Here is an 8,069-nt window from a genome sequence, read left to right as displayed (position 1 = left end):
CCCACCTAGTGAACTTCCTCGTTACGCGGGGATTTGAACCTAGGTTTCCCTTGTCAAGATCGACCACTCCACCTACACCGCCACAGGTAAGCGCCAAATCCTAAAAAGAAAACAAGACACCCCGATTGTCTCCACCTTCGCTTAAGCCACCAGGCCGTTAGAGAAGAAAGGAAAGGAAAGTGTGTTTGAAGAACTACCTCCCTGACCCCGCTTTTGTATTGCGGGCGGGCGGGCGGATACTCCTTCAAAGCCCAGGCGCCCGCCCTGGCGCCTCCGCCAGGCCCACTTCGCCCCACGAGGCCCCGCGCAAGCCCAGCCCTCCCCCTGCCGCCCCCGCCGGCCACCCTCTCCTCACCTGGAGCGCGCCCCGGAGCGTCGGCGAGAGGAGGCGGCCTCCGCCCGCGCCGCGCCGCGCCTCCTTCTCACCGCCACAAAGCGGCGGCGGCGGCGGCAGGCGCTTCAGCCCCGGCTCAGCCCGCCGAGGAGCCCCGTGAGCGCCGCCGAGGCCCTGCACGCCAGGAGCAAAGCCCACGCCGCCGCCATGCTCCTGTCGACGCCACCTTTCCCCTCCGACCTTTTCGCCTTCTGTCACTTCCGATCCTCCGTCGCCCGCTCTTCGGTTGCCATGGAGATTTCCTCTCCCTCCCAACCCGGATCGGCTTTCCTTAAAGACACACGCCGCTTTTAGGCCAAACTGGCCTTTCGTAATGGGGCAGGAAGCATTCTTCCTCTTGGTCTAACTAACAGTAAATGCATTGTTTGGCCCTGAGGAAAGAAGACTGAGGGGAGATAGGGTAGCGCCCTTCAAGTACTTGAAATTTATTTATTTATTTATTTATTTATTTCATTTCTATACCGCCCAATAGCCGAAGCTCTCTGGGCGGTTCACAAAAATTAAAACCAAACAACACACAATAAAACAATTTAAAATATATAGAACATTAAAACCACAATATAACAATACAACCACAGTAAAACCTAGCAGCAGTGCAGGAGTTTAAAATACAGATTTAAAACAGCAAAGATAAAAATTTAGAAAGCTAAAATGCCTGGGAAAATAAAAAGGTCTTCCCCTGGCTCCGAAAGGAATACAATGTAGGCGCCAGGCGAACCTCACCAGGGAGCTCATTCCAGAGCCGGGGTGCCGCAGCAGAAAAAGCCTCCTCCTAGTAGCCACCCGCCTCACTTCCTTTGGCAGGGGCTCACGGAGAAGGGCCGTTGGCGATGATCTTAAGGTCCGGGCAGGCACATATGGGAGGAGGCGATCCTTCAGGTAACCTGGCCCCAAGCCATTAAGGGCTTTGAATGTTAACACCAGCACTTTGAATCGGGCCCGGAAATGGACCGGCAGCCAGTGCAGCTGGAAAAGTACTGGCGTAATATGAGCTCGCAGGCCAGTCCCTGTTAACAATCTTGCTGCCCTATTTTGGACCAGCTGAAGTTTCCGGACCGTTTTCAAAGGCAGCCCCACATATAACGCATTGCAGTAATCCAGACGAGAAGTTATCAGAGCATGGATAACTGTAGCTAGGCTATCTCTGTCCAGATAAGGGCGTAGTTGGTATACCAGCCTCAGCTGATAAAAAGTTTGAATGGTTGTCACAGAGAGGAAGGCCAGGGTCTCTTCTCGATCATCCCGGAGTTCAGGACACGGAATAATGGGCTCAAGTGACAGGAAGCCAGATTCCGGCTGAACATCAGGAAAAAACCTCGTGACTGTTAGACCAATACAACAATGGAACCAATGACGTAGGGAGGTGGTGGGCTCTCCCACACTGGAAGCGTTCAAGATGAGGCTGGACAGCCATCTGTCAGGGATGCTCTGACTTGGATTCTTGCATTGAGCAGGGGGTTGGACTCGATGGTCTTATAGCCCCTTCCAACCCTACTGATCTATGATTCTATGATTCACACAGACACACACACGTATGCCATTATTCTGTCGTATAAGCTCACGTTAAATGCCCCACTGCAATTTTATCAGCAAGTTTGATTCTATTCATTTAGGACTCAATAGAGACCTTGGATTTCTCTCCTGCTAGGCTATTACTATTACAGTTTGCTGCTTTTTGGCCCAAGACCCTCAAAATACAAATAGAAGTATTATAATAAAATCACTAGGTATTTTAATACGAAGTGTTAAATTACTATAGCAAAGCAAGGAAAAGTATTATAATCAATTACTGCTTCTGTGAATGGTCACTTGTTATCCTGTATACATTTGAGATTTACACAGAAATGTCACACATAGGGTGGCTACTTACACACTGCCAAAAAAGAAGAAATGCATCACCAAAGAAGAGGCCATAAACTGTATACAATTTGCACATTCTATCTTCTATGTATTTCAAAATTCACATCTGTGATTACCATAATTTAAATAGAAACACCCCCTTCTTGGATCACTGCCTTGTTGTGGCGAAGGGGCTTGCGTAACTCAGTGAAGCCATAAGCTATGCCGTGCAGGGCCACCCAAGACGGACAGGTCATGGCAGAGAGTTCTGACAAAACGTGGTCCACTGGAAAAGGAAATGGCAACCCACTCCAGTATTCTTGCCAAGAAAACCCCATGGAACATATCACAACGCTAAAAGATATGACGCTGGAAGATGAGCCCCTCAGGTCGGAAGTTGTCCAGTATACTACTGGGGAAGAGCAGAGGGCATTTCCAAGTAGCGCCAGAAAGAGTGAAGCGGCTGGGCCAAAACCAAAAGGACACTCAGCAGTGGATGTGTCTGGTGGTGAAAAGAAAGTCCGATGCCATAAAGAACAATATTGTTTAGGAACCTGGAATGTAAGGTCAATGAATCAAGGTAAGCTGGAGGTGGTCAAACATGAAATGGCAAGACTGAACATCGACATCTTGGGAATCAGCGAACTAAAATGGACAGGCATGGGCGAATTTAATTCGGGTGACCATTATATCTACTACTGTGGGCAAGAATCCCTTAGAAGAAATGGAGTAGCACTCATAGTCAACAAAAGGGTGGGAAAAGCAGTACTGGGGTACAATCTCAAAAACGACAGAATGATCTCAGTACGAATCCAAGGCAAACCATTCAACATCACAGTAATTCAAGTCTATGCCCCAACCACTGAGGCCGAAGAAGCTGAGGTTGATCGCTTCTATGAAGACCTACAACACCTTCTAGAACTAACACCAAAAAAAGATGTCCTTTTCATCATAGTGGATTGGAACGCTAAAGTAGGAAGTCAAGAAATCACCGGGATAACAGGCAAGCATGGCCTTGGTGTACAAAATGAAGCAGGACAAAGGCTAATAGAGTTTTGCCAAGAGAACACACTGATCATAGCAAACACTCTTTTCCAACAGCACAAGAGGGGACTCTACACATGGACATCACCAGATGGTCAATATAGGGATGTACGAAAGGTACTTACCTTTCGCGGATTATGCTGATGGTGGGGGGGGAGGCGTTCCGTCCCTCCCCCTGGAATCCTGGCCGGGGGGGGGAGGCGCTCCATTCCTTCCCCCCGTCCGGAATCCTGGCCAGCCAGCTGTGCTCCATAGCGATTCTGCGGAGCCGGCGGCCGGCTCCGCCAGCAGCCGGACATCCAGCCGCTGGCTAGCAGGGACGCAAATGGCGGCGGCCATAGCCGCCGTTTGCGTCCCGGCAGTCAGCCGTGATAGGCTACCTAAATGTTTACGTAGCCTATCACGGCTGATTTAAAAAAAAAACAACGCACGTACGCAAATGGCGGCGCCCATGGGCGCCGCCATTTGCATTCCTTATTTTGGCACGTCTTAGTCTACGTAAACATTTATGTAGACTAAGACGGCGAAAATAAGGGGAACGCAAATAGCGTAGCGTCTACACTATTTGTGTTCCCCTTATTTTCGCCGTCTTAGTCTACGTAAATGTTTATGTAGACTAAGACATGCCAAAATAAGGAACGCAAATGGCGGCACCCATGGGCGCCGCCATTTGCGTACGCACATTTTGTTTTTGTTTTAGTCAGCCGTGATAGGCTACGTAAAGATTTACGTAGCCTATCACGGTGTTTTTTTAAAAATCTAGCTGTGATAGGCTACGTAAATCTTTACGTAGCCTATCACATTTTTTTTATTGTTTTTTTTAAAACCGGGAAATGGTGGCGGTGGCAGCTGGTCGGAAGACCGGCCGCTGCCGCCAAATCGCCGCCGGAGCTGCCGCAGCCAGGAAGATCCGCCCCAGGTAAGTCTCGTCCTGGGGGGGTGGGGGGGCAGACCGTTCCGCCACCGATTTCGGGGGGCCGAATGCACTGGCATTCGGCCCCCCCCCCGAGATCCGTGGCAGAACTCTCTGACATCCCTAAGTCAATATCGAAATCAGATTGATTATGTACTTTGCAGCCAAAGATGGAGAAGCTCCATACAGTCAGTAAAAACAAGACCTGGAGCTGACTGTGGCTCAGATCATGAGCTGCTTCTTGCAAAATTTCGGCTTAAATTGAAGCACGTAGGGAAAACCACTAAACCATTCAGGTATGACCTAAATCATATCCCTTATGAATATACAGTGGAGGTGAGGAATAGATTTCAGGGATTAGACCTGATACTTTCTTGGGCTCCAAGATCACCGCAGACGGTGACTGTAGCCATGAAATTAAAAGACGCTTGCTCCTTGGGAGGAAAGCTATGGCCAACCTAGACAGCATAGTAAGAAGCAGAGACATCACCTTGCCGACAAAGATTTGTATAATCAAAGCTATGGTTTTCCCAGTATTAATGTATGGCTGTGAGAGCTGGACTATAAGGAAGGCTGAGCACCGAAGAATTGATGCTTTCGAACTGTGGTGCTGGAGAAGACTCTTACAAGTCCCCTGGACTGCAAGGAGGTCAAATCTAGGGATGTCGGAGAATTTCTCCATGAATCTCTGGGAGGCCGAATGCCAACGCATTCGGCCCCCCGAAATTGGTGGAGAAATGGTCCGCCACCCCCTTGGGATGGGACTTACCTCGTGCGAATATCCGTCGTGGTGGTGGGTCCCAGCGGCGGGGCAGGGGCGGCGGCGGCCGGTCTTACAACCGGCTGCCGCCGCCGCCATTTCCAAGTAAAGTAAAAAAAAAAACGTGATAGGCTACGTAAAAATTTATGTAGCCTATCACGGTTTTTTTGGAAAATCTAGCTGTGATAGGCTACGTAAATCTTTACGTAGCCTATCACTTTTTTTTTTTTTACTTTACTTTTTTCTTTCGCGGCCGGAGAGGTGGGGCACTCCCCCCCGGCCAGAATTTCGGCAGGGAGGGATGGGGCGCCTCCCCCCCAGCCAGAATTTCGGCGGGGAGGGATAGGGCGCCTCCCCACCCACCAAGAATTTCGGGGGGAGAAACTGAGCGCCTCCCCCCCCCAAAAGCTGCGGGACCAGGTAAGGGACTTTCGTCCATCCCTAGCAAATCAGTCCATCCTAAAGGAAATCAACCCTGACTGCTCATTGGAAGGACAGATACTGAAGCTGAAGCTCAAATATTTTGGCCAGCTAATGCGAAGAGAAAATTCCCTAGAAAAGAGCCTGATGCTGGGAAAGATTGAAGGCAAAAGGAGAAGGGGATGGCAGAGGATGAGATGGCTAGATAGCATCACCGATGCAATGAATATGAACTTGAGCACGCTCTGGGAGAGAGCGGAGGACAGGAAGGCCTGGCGTGCTATGGGGTCACGAAGAGTGGGACACGACTTGACTGAACAGCAACAAATAAAAAAACAGTACATCTCACCATAAGGGGAGGAGTGCGACCATGGGTTGGATCCCCTGCTTGCACAGAAGGTCTTGAAATCGTGCAGCAGATTTCCCGGTCCTCTCCTCTGCCCTTCTCCCACCCCAACCCCCTGCTTCAGGGGGCACATCTGCAATTTTGAGGAAGTGTCATGGGAGCACTTGCCCATTCATACAATGGCTGCCGTGGTGAGCATGGCCAGTCACAAAACACTCATTTTCCAGAAGGCAAACTGATAAGACTAAAAGAAAAATCTCTTGTCCAAGAACCTAAGTACAAGGCAGAGGTGGGGTCTGAGCTCCAAAACACAAAATCATTATTTTGAACCCAAATAAAGAGGGCGCTGGAGGACAGCACTTCGCTTTGCAACAAGCCAGCCTCCCAGTTTTGTTTTGTTTTTTTATGTCTTAAGAAATAAAATAAAAATCAGGAGAGACAGGGAGCCTGGTGGGTGCAAAGAGAGGTGTTTCTGGGCATACTGGTGCCTATGAGTATCATGTTGAAGACCCCATCAGTAGTCTTGTTTGATCCCCACTCCTGTGCAGCACACCTGGAATCCTGCTCAGTACAGCTGAGAAGCAGACTTCTATTTAAGGTCTATGAACGCTGCCCAAGTTGCCACAGTGGCAAGCCTATGTCCAAGTTAGACCCTGACACCTTCCAAAATCTCCCAGTACAGCTCAAGCAGCACCCCCTTGCACAGTCTCCAGTATGACAGCAATAGATTCATTACAAAAGCTGAGCATTTTTGAGAACCCCATTATATATTATGGCAAGCTATTTATTTATTTGTTTAAAATATTTAGATTCCACCAACTAATTAAAATACCTGCTTAGCTTCAGCAATGTTGCTGTATTGTGCACTTTCAGACCACATGGCAAAGATACTCTCAAGTATTGCACCTTTCTGGAGAGGGAAGGTAATAGTGGAAGGCCTGGCGTGCTATGGTCAATGGGGTCACGAAGCGTCAGACACGACTTAACAACTGAACAACAACAATTGATATAGGATTTTGTCTGACATCGTCATTTCTCTATCATGCCTTTGCCATGTCCTTCTCCGCATGGATCCAATTTATGTTCCGATTCATCTGCACAAGCACAGTTCCATTGGTAGGTTCACACTGACAAGATGTGAAATCAGTGCAATGCTCTACATGTTTTGCTGCACCAGTACAACTCCATGACTCACAATGCTGCACTGGTGCTATGCCCCTTGAACCTGACCCTGGCCTCCTTTTTTGCTTGCACAGGAGACCATAGAATTGGACTGTTGGCCTCATGGGTTATTTTGAGTTCAGAATGTGGGTTTCCTGCTGAAGAATTCACAATTAAAAAGAACAGCACATAAACATTTGTTTTAATTTTGCAAATCATGACGGCAGCCATGAAAAGAGCAATGCTACCTTGCCTAAGTGATGGAGTAGATGGCTTAACTAGGCCTTTTCCATTTCTGTGTGCTATGATTCATGTTGACTGGAATGTAACCAGAGAGGAGCTGGATTATTAACACTGGAAGGGGCTGCAGTATACAGCCTTCGTACTTCTAAAAGAACAGTAATCTGGTACTTCATTGCCTTTGCTGGGATTCATCAGTAGTTCTTACAGCAACACAATCAAATAAGTGTTCCTGACTTGAGTCCATATTCCCTTAACATCTGTTTTTAAATGTTGTTAGTTTCATTGTCCTGTCCTTCCCATGCATACCTGCCATTACGAATCTGAAAGCATGAGCAGAGCACTAGACTCAAATTGCTCCTAGCGTCTGTTCTTTTCATTACCACCTGGCTTGTTCATTGGATCTGCTGGGTAACAAATGGTGCCTTTTGTGGCTGGATTTTCAATAGACTGTAGCATAGGGCAATCATATACCATCCCTGGAGGATGTATGCCTCCTCCTTAATGACATCACTAGATTAGATCAGTGGAGCCATAAGGGTGGTCAGTTTCAACTTTAGAAGTAGTCATGCTATGAGTCTTATCCTCCAGTTCACATTCATACACATTCATTTTGGCCTATTGAGCAGATCATGTACAAGTGGGGAATTAAACTGTTAATCACCTCCCACATGAGGGCTGGATTTGTGTTTCTGGTTTCAATTTTCTCTTTAAGGGGGGGGGGGGGCTCTCTGCAATCGCCTGTGGAGTCTTTTTAACCAAAGGAGCATCATATGTCTCTGCCATGCTATTCTGTTTTTGGCAGGGATGAGAGGCTTGTCTCCAAATTCCAGCTTTAGAATCAAACGCTGGAATGGGGAACATGAAGAGCTGTGTAGAATTCTCCTCCATAACTAGTGATCATTTTTGATACAGTGAAGGCCAGTTATGTGGTCTGTTAGGGGGTAGATTT

At 48.1% G+C, this 8,069-nt stretch overlaps 1 protein-coding gene across 4 annotated transcripts in view; it reads right to left on the bottom strand.

Annotated features, from left to right (window-relative positions):
• LCLAT1 (lysocardiolipin acyltransferase 1) overlaps positions 1-568 on the bottom strand; it is a 154,747-nt gene extending 154,179 nt beyond the window's left edge. For 3 of the 4 annotated variants that reach the window (XR_014786907.1, XM_084828626.1, XM_084828625.1), the window contains exon 1: positions 356-568. The gene's annotated coding sequence lies outside the window, so the exon portion shown is untranslated. Of the gene's footprint in view, positions 1-5; positions 101-355 lie in introns of all 4 variants that reach the window. The other variant, XM_084828627.1, reaches the window with a different exon arrangement.
• Positions 569-8,069: the final 7,501 nt, after the last annotated feature.

Source organism: Heloderma suspectum, chromosome 1, assembly GCF_057233095.1.
Source record: "Heloderma suspectum isolate Gila_16-S chromosome 1, 16-S_ref, whole genome shotgun sequence".
NCBI lineage: Eukaryota > Metazoa > Chordata > Lepidosauria > Squamata > Helodermatidae > Heloderma > Heloderma suspectum.
The sequence above is the reverse complement of the archived record's forward strand: the minus strand, read 5'-3'. Positions and strand labels throughout refer to the sequence as shown.